Raw genomic sequence first — 14,828 nt, 5'->3', positions numbered from 1 at the left:
CTTTATTTATTTAATGAACAAGAAAAGAGAGAGAGCACTTGCAATGGAAACTTCATTACTGGGTGAAATTAGAATCTTAGGCATGAGCCGAGAAGAGCATGGAGAAACAGTGTCATGAAATTTTAAAATTATGGAAAAATTAGGAATGTGAAAATTAAAGAAATAAAAGCCTACCTGGATCAACGTGCACACCTCCTCCATCCAGGCCACCATGTAGAGACACAGAAATTTGTGATGTGGGGAGGAGACAAGTGTGGAAGAGTTTTTTAGGTCATACTGTGCATCCTAAACAACTAAAGGCTCATTTAAAATTCTTCCTCAGACAAGCATGTTGCATAATCACAGATGCAAAGGATGGTAAACATTTAAAAGCATCTTTCGTGGCTACATAGACCAGCTCCAGGAAATGACCCACAATTTTGTCAGGATGCATTCAGACAGAATGCCAGGATCACAGTGAACATTCTGACACAGACATCCCTTTTCTCAAATACAGTGTCAGGGATCTTTAATGGTCTTAGGTGTAGAAATATCACTCTGGTTAAAGGTGAAATATTAACTCTGAGAGAAAATTTCCCTTTGTTACATAGAATGATAAGCTAGAATTCCAGAACTCAAGGTTCTGGAACTAAAATTAATAGGAAGGATTTCTAATTTGTACTAAAGATGCAAAGCTCTAATCTGAATTATATATATCCGGCTGCCTTATTGATTACAAATATACTTTTTCAAAGGAATATTTTGCCCATGTATCCTCCATAATAATATTTTTGGTATAATTTTCCAAACTAATGTTCAAGCAGATTAATTAAAACGTTATCTAGCATCATAATGCTCACTGTGGAGTTATTCATTTCCCAGCTAAGAAAAGCTAAGTTTCAAACACTAAAACACTAAAGAAACACACACACACACACACACACACACACAAAAGACAGTTGTTAGTCCTTAGTTAAAAACTTTTTTAGAAAGCATTTTCAAATCTTGAACTAACCGAAGTGAATAGTCGTAAGCTTACAATGGAAATGACTTCAACCAAGTAGGAGGAATTTGAGAAGTAATAGCAGTGGCGTATAAATTACATGCACACACACAGACTTGGCCACACAGATGTAAATAATCTTGCTTCAAATGGGCCATAAAGTTTAAATTACTTTCCACACCAACAATATAACAGGAAGAAAAAACAACAAAAAGCAGCTAACCTTGGTTAAAATAATATTGTGACCCTCTAAAGAAAAACACTAAAGAAGTAGTAGTTGGTAATTTAATGGATGCCCTGGGTTTTCATAAATATGTCACTTACACCATTAAGACTACCAGTAGCTTATAATTTCCCAGAGCTCAGAAAGAGTGGACTCTTGCCTATTCACTCGCATGTGTATCAAGTTGTTATTCATATGATGTAAAATTGTTATAAGACTTTTATGATGAGGACATAAAAATATCATGTGTAGGACCCAATGAAGATCTCTCTATTCTTTTGAGTTTTGATCCAAAGATGTGATCAAAACTTTTCACACTTATTCACCTTTCATAATATTCCGGTACTTGTTTCTAGAAAACAGCAAACAATGACACAGTGTTTTAAGATCTGTGTCCATAAAATGAGAGCATCAAAAGCTTTTTTAAAATTTACAAAGGCAATATGTGATCATATGAAGAAAAACAAAAAATGCAAAAAGGGGAAAGAAAGAAAGGAAGATGAGAGAAGAGCAAAGAAGTCAACCGTTCGGCTTTGTTTCTCATATCAATTTGTATGTGTGCCGGGGCATTACCTCCTCACATATATATGCAGAAATATGAAATCACATCACTCCTGTTGTTTTGCAACTAGATCTTTCACTTAACATTGTATCAGGATAACTTTTCATGTCATTTAATATACTTTTTATATTATTTTTTATGTTTGGATAATATTTCACTATATGAGTCCATAATTACTTCAAATAATCTACTATTTTCCTTAAATCTAAGTTGTTTTCAAACTTTCGCTAGTATCCATACTATTGCAATTATTATCCTTGAATTTATGTCTCAGTGGATATCCCTAATTCTTTTTTCCATAGGACAAATTCCTAAAAGTGAAAGTTCTAGATTCAAAGATATTGTCCTCCAGAGGATATATTTCACTTTGTCCCACCACACACAAGGTATCACTCACTACACTAATTAATGCCAATCTCAGAAAGTGAAAATGGTAACAAATTGTTTTAATTCACGTTTTTCTTAACCTGCTAACTTGTATGTATACGCGTAAATGTACTGACCAATTTTCCCTCAAGGGGCTGGTCATTTTCCTATTGAATCGGAAGACCATTTCATTTATCAAGGAGATTACCTTTTGATGAGTCAAATATTTTGAATATATACCCAAGTTTTTATTTGCCGTATGTTTGTTTATTTTGTTGTAGTACCATCAAGCAGATTCCATTTCCTAGTGACCCTGCCCTATCTTTCTGTGCCATTCTCTCACCTTCCAGCACTAACCAGACAATATTCCACTGCTAGTCATAGGATTTTCATGGCCAATTTTTTCAGAAGTGGGTGGCCAGGTGCCTCCCTCCTAGTCTGTTTTAGTCTGGAAGCTCCATTGAAATCTGTCCACCAGGGGTGACCCTGCTGGTATTTGAAACACTGGTGACATAGCTTTCAGCATCACAGCAACATGCAGCCGCTACAGTATGACAACTGACAGACTGGTGATGTGGTTCCCTGATGGAAAACAAACCTGGGCTGAGGCAGTGACAGCGTTGAATATTAACCACTAGACCGCCGGGATGTTTGCTTATAGTGAGTTTTATTGCAAAACCTTTTTTTCCTAATGTAATGCTATCTATCAACCATTGTCCCTTTGGTGTCTTGCTTAGAAAAGGCTTACCTTTGCAATAATTGCAACTGAACCTTTTATTGAAGGCCTACATGTTAATCAAATGAAAATAATTATTCATTTATTTCTTCTTTGCTTTTTCTTCTCTTCATTTAAATTTTAATAAAACTGGAATTTATTTTGGTAAATGACGTAAAGGTGGAATCTAACGTTATATTTTGCCCAATAGTAGCCATTCAGTCCAACAGGATTCAGTGAACTATTCAATCTTTCTCATCTGATTCGAAATGCCATCTTCAGCACGGGTATTTTAACAGCAGCATGCAAGGCAATCCAGTGTCATACATGAAATTCTTCTGTGACTGAAGAAGATATTGTTAATTTCACATCTTAAAAATATGACCATGAATTGTATGGTCCTTAGAGAATTTCCTTCGTGTCAATTAGAAAGTTCAATTTTCTTTCATAACTTAAAGTTGCATCCTCAACTCCTATATAAATAATGCTGACTAGTAGTTTTACTATAAAAATTATAACTAAATTCAGTGGCATAAACTTTATCCTAGTCATTCCAATGGGACTCTACTCTGTGAAAATATTGTACATTTATGTTGCATATCAAGGTATTAAAAAAAGCCATAGTATGAAGAATACCAGCTTGAATGCAATTTAGAAACCTTATTTTATGTGTGTGAAAATGCTAAAATACTTTATCTCAGATGAAGAATTAGTGTTCCTGTCAGGAAAACTTTAAATTAAGACTTCTTGGTTTACAACTCGGCAAAATCACAACTGAAATCCATGTTTTGAAGCTCTATAAATCAACGGAGCTTAGCAGAGCACAATTTTGTTGTTGTTGTCGCATGTGAAAATATTTCGATCTGGACTGGCAGTGTTTCCCAATCGTGCCAAGTAAAAGCAATCACCTAGATATTAAACTGAAAAAAATCAAGGAATGTAAATGCAGGGGGAAAAAAGGAAACTGAACTACTATTTTTCCACAAGAGTATGAATGCTAAAAATAAATAATGAGCAGAATCTCTAGAACATGATCAACTACTCTTTTTTAAAAATATAAATAATAAGACAGTGAAAAACTTTTTAAGGAAATGTCTACCCAGGAGATCCAGGTTTCATAACAATTATTGACAATTTGGTTGAAATAGAAAATATTTAGATTTTTCCTTTTACCATCTTACATTCCTAGACAGTAAACTATCTAAGCTTATTTTGGGAAGGAAGAGGGGTTGGTTTTTTGTTTGTTTGTTTGTTTGTTTGCTTAGATGAGCACTGTCTCTAGATATTGGCCTGGTTCTATGCTTCTACCCAAGTGTCCTTTTGAAGAATAAATCGAGGATAGGCACACACTTTGGATAGATGATGACAAGATAACTTTTACATCTTTTTTATCCCAAAAGGGAATAGCAAAGCTTTCATTTTCCCATTCCCTCTTGTATGATAAGCAGATTTCGTCATAGCAAATTAGAACCACATTAATTTTTGATGTATTCTAATAAAAATCTCCCAGTAAAAGAATTCATGGAATGCATTTTCTCAGAAGTAACGGAGTTTAAGAGGTAAAAAGCAAGAACTCCAGCCTGTCCACCTCAGTCGCGACCCCAGCTTTGCCCCTTAGAGTCCGCGCGATGCAGGGAAATTATTTAATCTCGCTGGGCCTCAGTTTCCACATCTGTAAAAGGACAAAAAAAAGGAAAAATGGTGCCTGTTTGGTAAGCTTGTTATGTGACTTGAAAGGAATGAATATATAAAAGCTCTTGGAACAGTGTCTGGCACTACTTAGATTCCAGAAAAGGTAAAATTGTTACTGTTTTTTAACTGTACAATTCATGGCTTTTCATGTTGGCTTTTTTTAGTCCTTTGCAGTTTTGAAATTGACAGCAACAATGTAACCAGACTTTGCTGTTTGATGGAAACACAAAATAAAAGAGATTTAAGAAAATGATGGAAGATAAGGAGCCAAGTCAAGTCTCTGATTTAATGGCCCTGACAGAGGCCCTCATGCCCCTTTGGGTACAGATTTAGGCTAACCAAAGCCAGCAAGTCATCATGCCCTTGGATAACCAAAATAAAGTCCTAAATGTGACTTTACGGGTAACATAAAAATGGAAAATTTTTATTTTATTTTTTTCCTTTTCTTAAAATAGCACGAAAGAAAAATAAAGCAAACAGGCCATACTTTATTCTTATTTAACCAAAAGATTAGCGCAGTGTGCTGCTGGTTTTCTTCTACTTTTTTTTTTTTTTAATTTTCCATTAAGCAAGTTCTTTTAAAACAAATTTGAACTTTTCCCATCCCAGTGATTCCCACGGACAGTTGGCAAAGAATCTTGGATAACTTGCAAAACTGGGATTTTTTCCAGGCATGAGTAACTTGTTAAAAAGCCACTATTTCCTTAATACTAACAGTAAATAGAGTTCACATCCACATAAATCCTCAGTGGCCCATTGGGGAAAGTTTTATGTGTGTGTGTGTGTGTGTGTCACTATGTGTATGAAATCTTTTTTTATTCATAAAACACTTGGCTCTCAGCATGTCTGTTTATATTCCACTTCTTAAAAATAAATACACACATTTATGCCAGTTGAGGTTAAAAGGTATCCTTTTCCCAAGTTGCCTGCTGTGTCCCAATGATTTTATCATGGATGGGTTTAGAATACCTGGCTAGAATTCTTAAAGAGTGTTTCTCTTCTATTTATTCTAATTTTTTTTTTTTAAAAAAAGAGGATAAAACTTAATCACCATGTAATTAAAATGCATGTTTTCATGAAATTTAATTTCGCTGGGAAAGTTCAAATAAATATTTTCAAGACTTACAGGAAAAACTAAATGTTTAATTTTAAATTCAATTAGCAGTCAGTTTTCTTTCGTGCATTGCAATGGAGTAAGTTCCTGTGATAATCTTTAGCAGTTACTGGTCTGAGTATAAATTGTCTCCTATTTATCTTTGGGTAATAATTGTAGGACTTTCCCCATATATACAACTTTTTGAGGGATATCTGCTTTAAAGTTATCATTAGTAATAATTGTGTTGTTGATGTATTTCATGAGGCTGGCAGAGGTCAAGTGAGACTTTGCAAGGTCACATGGTGATACATCAGTGGACCAGGCACTGGAACCCATGAGGGGCGTTTCTGCCCGCGATCATTTCACAGTGATGTCTCTATAACAGCATTCTCTAGGATTCTCTTTAGCTGGGTGACAAGCTGACTCCTCTTGTCTTTGCCCTGCTGGACAGGGTATATTTTGATAATAGGCGATCCCAGGAGACCTCTTGCCTTTCCTGCTTCCGGTCAAATGTTTCACAAGAATAACTTTGCTACATATGTTTTTGCATTTTTGATCACAATCCCAGCTGGAATCAGGAAGTTTGGAGGCAGCATGGAAATGGAAAATTATTGAAAGTCACAGCAGCACTTTTTCAACTTTCGAAAATATTTAATTTTCTGGTGGTCTTGAAGGAAAAAAAACCCCTGTATCATTTATTATCTACTTAAAAGTATGCTACCACTTCAGTTCCTTATTCAAGATACATTTTTATTGAAAAGAATAAGGACAGGGTTATACGGGACTAGGAGGTTTCCCAAGGTTAGACAATCAGTCACAGAGAGACATGGGGTTGGAATTTTTAAAATACTTAATTGAGAGTTTAATTGAAACAATATTAGGCATTGTCACTAGCCTCAGTTACTTCTTAGGCCAATAAAAAACTACCACATTATGACTTTTAATGAATGTATTTAAATAGAGGAATAGAGCAAAGATTAAAAACTCAAGTCTCCTCAAAAGGCTTAAAGGTGAATTCTAAACATTGTTTTGCTAAGCCATTCTAAAAAACATGCTCAGTTCTCTGAGCTTTGTTCTGCTTATCTGCCAAATGGCATCATACCCTTGTGCACAGGATGTCTATGAGGATTAACTAAAAATATGTACAAAGTGCTTAGATGGTGTCTGGCCCCTAAAAGGTGCTAAAAAACGTGAACCCCTTTGCTGACGCTCTTTCCTTTTCTGTTCTCCCCTCAGAATGTCGGCCTGACACTGCGTAACAAGCTGGGATTTTCAGAGACACAGCTGCATCCATCAATAATGCCCCTCTCCTAGGCTGAAACCAGTTCTGTTGGCCAGTAAGATTCAGACTGAAACAGATATAAGCAAAATTCAAGTTTTCCTGCTAACTCGTACCAGTTACATTATTAATACACATTTTTTAAATTTACATAAACTGCTTGAGTCAAATAAACAATAATCCCTAAGTTTACTCCTAAAATCCTGATCTGGTCTCCCAGTGGAGATCAGGCACCATTGCTGTCACGTAATTCAGACAAGCTGGGCAAAGCCAGTGGGGAAGTCTTGAGTTTTCTCGCTTTCTGGGTCTTTCTTGTGCTGCATTTGAAACTTCAGAAAGGGTTTATTTTTATTGTTGTCGCTTATTTGTTTCGTTCTCTTTTGCTTTTGTCTTTGTTTTTTTGAGATTCCTTTTTCTATGAAAATTCCAAGGCATTTTTTTGATATGGAATATATAGAAGGAAAACCAGTGTTTACTGAGGATCAATTTTGGTTCAGGCTGTTTGCATATCTTATCTCATTTAACCTCGTAACAGCCCAATGACATAGGTATTCTTATCCCCCTTCACAGTGCGGAAAGGGGGCTTAGTTGCCTTTAAGTTAAATACACGGATAGTAAATGGCAGAGCTTAGATTCAAATCCAAACTTGTGTACCTCCAAAGACTGTTCTTCCTTCTAAACTCCCTATCCATCTGTGTCCATTAAGGGGTGGGATTCTGAGCACCTGTCGTCAGAGTTTAAAGAGCAGAGCTCCCAAGAGTAAAATCCTGCAGGTCAAGCCCACTTAGGAATCTGGTTTAAAAACACAGTTCGAATGCAGTTTCAATCAATGCTAGCTTTCTTCGGTGGGACAGCCACTTTTGTGATGATGTAGGAGAAAGCCCGCATGCCTGGAGATGCCTGATGAAGTGTTTAGATGCTCGGGGTCTTGACATCTGCAGCTTACTCTCAGATGATTCAGCCAAATAATTGGTGAATCCAGCTGCAGGGGTACGTAGGCGTCCATTGTCTTATTCACCATTTCCACAGGCTTGAATATTTTTTAAAATAGAAAATCGGGCATTGTTACTTCTGTGCACTTTGGATGCTAGCACAATCCTAATCCCCTAAGGTGACCTAGGGAGTCAACTTTCCTATCTCCTGATTTTCTTATATCTTCCTTTGTAATCGATGCAACAATAACAGTTTTTCAAATTCTAATTTACAGAAGACAGAATAGACAAGCAGATGTTCCCCTGTTGGTGATTATGAGTGTCAGTGTTACTGTGTATTATAAACCAAAATGTTGTGCCAGGTCTGGGGATTCTCTTGGGCAGGAGTGCAGTAGCAAATGGAGTCCGTAGGTACTACTGAAAAGGAGGGGACACCTGAGCTTGGGGTTCTTGATGCATTATTCCTTTTGCTACCTAGCTCTTTATCTGAGCTTACTACATATTGACTATTAATTAACTGGGGGACTTCACAAGCCTCTGGGGCTTTTGGGGGGTAATCATTCAAACTCATGAATGAAAGAGCAGAAAGGGCAAAGAGAGAAAACTTGACACAAAGAGGAGATATTGAAGAAAGTGAAAGTGTGAACCAAAATTAGGTGAGTACCTACTATCCACCAGCTACTATGGGAAATTTTCTTCCTCATTCCTTCCAACAACTCTGTGAGATGAGTATTTATAATACCCTTTTTATAGGATGAGAAGTTGAGATTTAGAGTTTTAGTAAAGACTAGTAAGCGGTGGTTTAAAACGCAAGTTGTGGGGCCCTTCCGGTGGCACAGTGGTTAAGTTCACATGTTCTGCTTTGGTGGCCCAGGGTTCGTCTGTTCGGATCCCAGGTGCAGACCTATGTACCACTTGTCAAGCCATCCTGTGGCAGGTATCCCACGTATTAAAAGAAACATAGAGGAAGATAGGCACAGATGTTTGCTCAGGGCCAGTGTTCCTCAGCAAAAAAAAAAAAAAAAGAAAGGAAAGAAAGAAAGAAGAGGATTGGCGGCAGATGTTAGCTCAGGGCTAATCTTTCTCAAAAAAAAAAAAAATCCTCAAGTTGTTGGGGTCCGTAAGCATGTATGAAATGCCTGCCTTATGCCAGGCACCTGATCCTTGCCGACAAGGAGAATTTAACTTCAGAGCCCTTGCTTTGGGAAGAAGGGAGGGGGAGAGGAGGCAAATATTTGTTTTGCACAAACTATGTTCAAAGGATTAGATAAGATATAATTTTTTCATTATGTTTAGGTCAAGCTCATCAGGATATGATTACAAAAGTAGAAGACGTGGTCACGTGGAGTTCATCATCTAGTTAGGGAAAGACACCTAACAGTGTTAAGGATATGGGGACTGAGAGCAATGGCACTGGACTGGGGATCTGGATACCCCAAATCTAGAAGCATTGCATTCATAAACATTGTCACACCTCTGTCTTACAGTCCTTATTCAAGCAGTTCCACAGACAGAACTAAAGAGCATAGCAGTCAGATAGTTACGCCAGGGATATATGATCAACAGAGCATGCTCGGTTAAATTACATGGGGAATATGCTTTTGTGCAGGGCTGATGGGTATTGTAGGTCGTGATGCCGTCAAAGAGTTCTTATCTTAAAAACAGAGGTAGTAAAACATGGAGCCAAGGTGAGACGAGGCAGGGAAATAGCAAATAATCTGGTCTTGGAAAGCTAGAATGTACATCGTATATCCCCGGTAGTCTTCTGACCCAATCTCCCTGGATCGGGTGGACAAAATGGACACCAACTAAGTGGGAGAATTCTGGAATCATGGTCACTGTCCTGGAAATTCCAGTCAGCTCCAGGATGGAGGATCATCTTCACTGATGTTGAAACCAAAGTAGGCAACTGCTCTCAGGGGATACTAAATGACACCCAGGACCTAGAAGGATTGGAATTCTGCACTGAGACCCTGAGAATTCCTGGCTGGATCACTCAGCTTACCAGCCCAGATCTATTCAAAGTCCTCACCGTAATAAAGCTCCACGTTTTATGTTATTGAATTCCTTGGCCCCTACTTTTCATACTATGGCATGGCTTTGCCTTAATTTGCTTAAGAACATGTAGCTGAGGTCTGTTCTCTTTTTTGTAGAAAAAGGAGATTAGAACATTTTAAAAAGTCATTTCAGAAGTACTGGCATCACACCAAAACTTTCTCCTTTGTATAATTAAGAATTGAAAGGAAACTGGGTGGAATATTATGTGGCTAAATAAAACAATAAGAAAACTCTTTATTATTGACATAACGTTATTTAAAATATATATTGCTAAAAGTAAAACCATGTGTACAGTATGTTTGTACCCATATAAATGTCTATATATGCATATAGATGTAGATATATATCTATATACATCTATATGTATAAAATAGATATCCATAGAGATATACGTAGATCTGTGTAAATATATATACTCATATCTCTATTTTATACATATTTATTTTACCTGAATAAAACATCTCTAGAAAGATACACAAGAAACTTACAGGATGAGTAATGAATGACTGGAACACAAGGATGGAGAGGAGATTTTTCACAATATAAACTTCTGAATTCCGAATCAAATGAATGTGAAGCTTATTCAAAGAATACATAAAATATAATTTTTTGAGATGAAATAATAGAAAAGGGAGTGACTTTATGACTGCATGTTTGAAGATATTCATTGTTCTGTCTTCGTATCCCTGGAAATGATCTTATGCTGTATTTGGGAAAGCCCTTGAAATAATGAATATAAAATATTTTACATAGTTTCTGGAACTTTCAAAATCCTCATTAAATAAATGGTGCCTGGTATTAGGTACAGGTTTTCTTCTTTTTAAAAACAGATCTTTCTTTTGAGATACTATATCCCATACAATCACAATGTAGGTCTTTTCTGAAATACTGAGGAGAGTTTTGATCAAGGGGGAGATTGAATATAAGCTTAAAAGGATAATTTAGTGCAACACGGATGTATCTACTAGGTTTCAAGGACTGGAACTCAACTGTAATTAATTAGAAAACTATTTTTGTCAAATTAGTGCAGCCACTGTGCATTTTTAGCCTCCTGTGCTATCTTGATACCATTTATGCCATCTCAAAACTATTTTAAACCACGTATTATTCAAAAAAAAAAGAAATTCAACTTGGGTATTCATTAGGTTAAGATGGATGAGAATAAAGCTTTATCCTCAACAGATGCCCCACTTAGGCATAACAATCTAATTCTATTTAATTTAGTCACTGGCATCCTCGCCTCCTCCTGTCATAGTGAATCAACCTGAGTGCTAATTTTTGAAGCAAAACCTCTGTGATCATTTCACTCGTGATTTAATCCAGATCTAACCTCAGGCCTTTAGAGGTTCGAGGTCAATGACCCAATTTATTCTGCCATCAGCCGCTGTATCGGTAACCATTGTTATTCCTCACATGGCTTTTACTAGATATGTTATTTCCAGGGTTTGTGGTCCCCCCAAATCATGCAGGCAGTTAAAGGTGATTTCAGATTGCAACTCAGAGAACCTTGGCAAGAGGTTTTGGAGTCTCTGGCCTTTGGTAAATGGAGGGAAAAGCATATTGAGTATAATCTTTGCCTCCATAAGCAGAAGCCAACAACTAAGACGTTGATTTTCTCCAATGAGAAGAAACTTAGTCATTGGCATCCTTACCAATGGTAACGTCATTGTTTTGCAAAGGAACCCTGGAGCTTATACACTCAATATAAAATTGATAAAGAAAATAATATTATGGGTAGGATGCTAAACGTTCTTAGAGATGAATGAACAGATATGAGCTCAAATCTGGGGACCTTATTTCATTTTTTCTTTTAACTAGTGTCTTTCTAGCTTCCTACATCTATAGCAGTTAATACCTTTTGTGAATTTGCCTTTATGTTTTAAATAATTTTCCCTTCGCTGGCGTCCCACCAGCACGTCTGGAGGGAGCAGCATGCACGTCGAAGCAGCTCTCCTTAAGTAAAGGAGAAATCCCAGGGATGTGCGGCCCCACGTGGGGAATTGCCGCTCAAGGGCCTCACCTGTCCCAGGAGGAGCTAAACTGGGTTTCTGTGTCAAAGATGCTGAATGAAATCGGAGGTGGAATCGTTAAAATTGGAAATGACCTATTTAACTATATGCGCATTCCCGTGATTGGTATAAATACGTCCAACTTTCTAATTGTTCTCATCAGAATGAACTCATCATACACTTTGAAGCAGAAAAGTCTTTTTAGCAATATGTTAAAGGAACAAGAATCTGTACGATTGATCATTATACTTCTTTATAATCTTTATGATTTCTCATTCTCGCTCTCAGTAAGAACAACAGAAAGATGACTTAAATCCCACTGCAGCTTGGGGAAGAAAAAATAATGGGTTGAGGGTTGCTAAGAGGTAATGGGAAAAAGCTTGCAAACTATTTATTTTGGCTCCACTGCAGATCAGATACAGAATGCACAGTTACCTGATAATTATAATATAATGGTGGACTGTACTTGTACTGCCCAAATTTCATTGCTGTGTGTGCATACTTTGATTTTTCATAAAATTAAGAGCTTAGAAAACCACCTAATAGTTTCTATCTTACCCTTCCGAAATCAGTCATCTACTATAAATCCAAAGAAAGTTCCTAAAGTTACTAATAAGGGAGGTTAACCAGTATTCCCCACGTCCAATGATTATACTTTTACTACCATTTATTTGTTATGGTAAGGAGCATATTTACAAATGCCCTCAAAACAGAATGTACAGATGAGCCAGGGCCTAACAGTGAAATCAGACTGGACGACACTGTAATGTTTGTCAATCAGTGACTTTGTACTGCTAGGAGTTGATTTTTCTGTTACAGTCTCCTAATGTCTATTCAAATGGATTCTGCATTTAGAGCTTAAAAATATATAACTTAAATTTTGTATTTGTGGACAAATAAGTGTTTTAGCTAAAATTCCATCAGCCTTGCCGTGAACTTCACATAGTTTTGTTCTTGTTTGTTTTAACAAAAGATTTTGTCTTTAGAACATTGCATTACTTTGTTTTTCTTTTTTGGATATGTGACCTTTAAGAAAAGGTTGTGCTGTATATTTCAGCCACCAAGCATTGAGAAAATTGCATTAACAGTAAAATAATATTCTTACTGCCAAATGAACAGACATTCGCTAACAGCAATGTTATTCTCCAAGGCCCGGAGCAATGCTTCATCATGCTAGCACGGCCACCGTGACAGAAGGCTTCTCTGAAATCCACCCACCTTTCTGTTATTCACAGCTTTCTGATTCAAACCAGCTTGGAGCCCACACTGGCTAGCTGACCCATTGCCCCAAACCCTGCCGTCCTCAGTAGGAAATGGCTTTCTCTGGGGACCTTCTGTCCTGGGCTGAATGGTGGCTCTGACCACTGGGGCTAGTCTCCATGATTTTTTTGGACAGAAAGTGAGGGACTCACAGAAAAGCAATCCTGTGTGCTAGTGTATAAACAACACTAATACACACACATATACATATAAACATATATTTACATTGTTTTATAAAGAGTTTATAGCTTATAAATGCAAGAAATATATTTCTTTAAAAGAGTATTGCTTGGGGAAACACTGCAATGTTTCTTTTTGTGAGGTTTTTTTATCAAGTTGCAGAGGAACTCATGTAAATGTTGATGATCACTCTATGCCTAAAATTATACTTGTTTTACAGGCCTAATATTCAGTAGGCTTAAATGAGGATATAAATAAACAGATTATTTTTGAGGCTTAACTGGAATTATCCTATCTAAATCAATGAAGAGAAGAATGATGAACATTGATATTATTTTTTGTGACTTTCATTGATAACCAATGAATTCAAGTGAAACCCTTTAAAGTGGGACCTTAGATCTTTTTCACAAAACTCGACAGCTACAATACTCTTGAGGGTATGTGTGTGTTGTGGAGGGGGTGGTGTATGGTGTGTCTGTGCGTGTATGTTTTTATTTCCTTTCCATGTGCTGCCCCATCTATGACTAGGAGGGTCAAATCCATGGCAAGTTCATTTCTGGGCCAACTCTGCCAAATTATATGGTGTGAATTGATGTCCACTCGGGCATAGAACAGCAGACCCTGATTTAGGTTCTTAGATTGAACTTGTCTACGACTGTTAGGGTGAAGTTCAGTTCATATCCTTTAATTAGTCTAATTCATCTCAATCTACCTCATTTTATATCTTTTAGGCAATATAGCTATGTGGGATATATTTGGAAAAAGTAGTGCTGTGAAAATCCAGAAATACAACCATCCTGTGGAAAACAATTGCTATTTAGCTATGTTCTAAATTGTTTTTTTTAAGATTTAGGATTTCAGACAGTTTCCTATATGAATTCTTGGTGGTAATCAAATAACTTTATGTGAAACAGCGGTGTGCAGATTATTCTATGGGTGCTGAACCGAAATATGGCAGTCAGTTAGAAGAGTCACATGATTTCGTTAAAGACTACGTCAGGCTAGGATTCTGGAAAATAATTAGTCTTAGACAAAGACTTTCTCCCTGATATAGAAGTTCCATACAAGTATTAAATCTCAAAACAATTTAATTCATGCCTATCACTTGAAATTTTTACAATTTAGACATTTAAATATCAGAGTTCCATTTAATGGGATGAACAGGTTGTAGAGATTTGTTAATTTGAAATTCCATTTGGTAACAGATGCAATATCTTGTCTGGCATTAAAACTGAGTTTAAGGTAATCACTGCACTTGCTCTTTTGTTCTAAGTGCTTTACAATCCTTCATTCACATAAAACATCTGTGAAATTTAGTTAGGAGTGTGGTGAGTAAAATTTAATCCCTGTTTTTATACCAACATGTTCTGAAACATGCGTACATATATTTCAATCTTCCTTGTGTGAAAAACCCATGTGGGAATCAACAGGAAAGCATTTTAGTGAGATTCTGAACCTTTTGGGCAAGAGAAGA

This window comes from Equus przewalskii, chromosome 1 (assembly GCF_037783145.1).
Source record: "Equus przewalskii isolate Varuska chromosome 1, EquPr2, whole genome shotgun sequence".
NCBI lineage: Eukaryota > Metazoa > Chordata > Mammalia > Perissodactyla > Equidae > Equus > Equus przewalskii.
Note: the sequence above shows the minus strand (reverse complement) of the source record.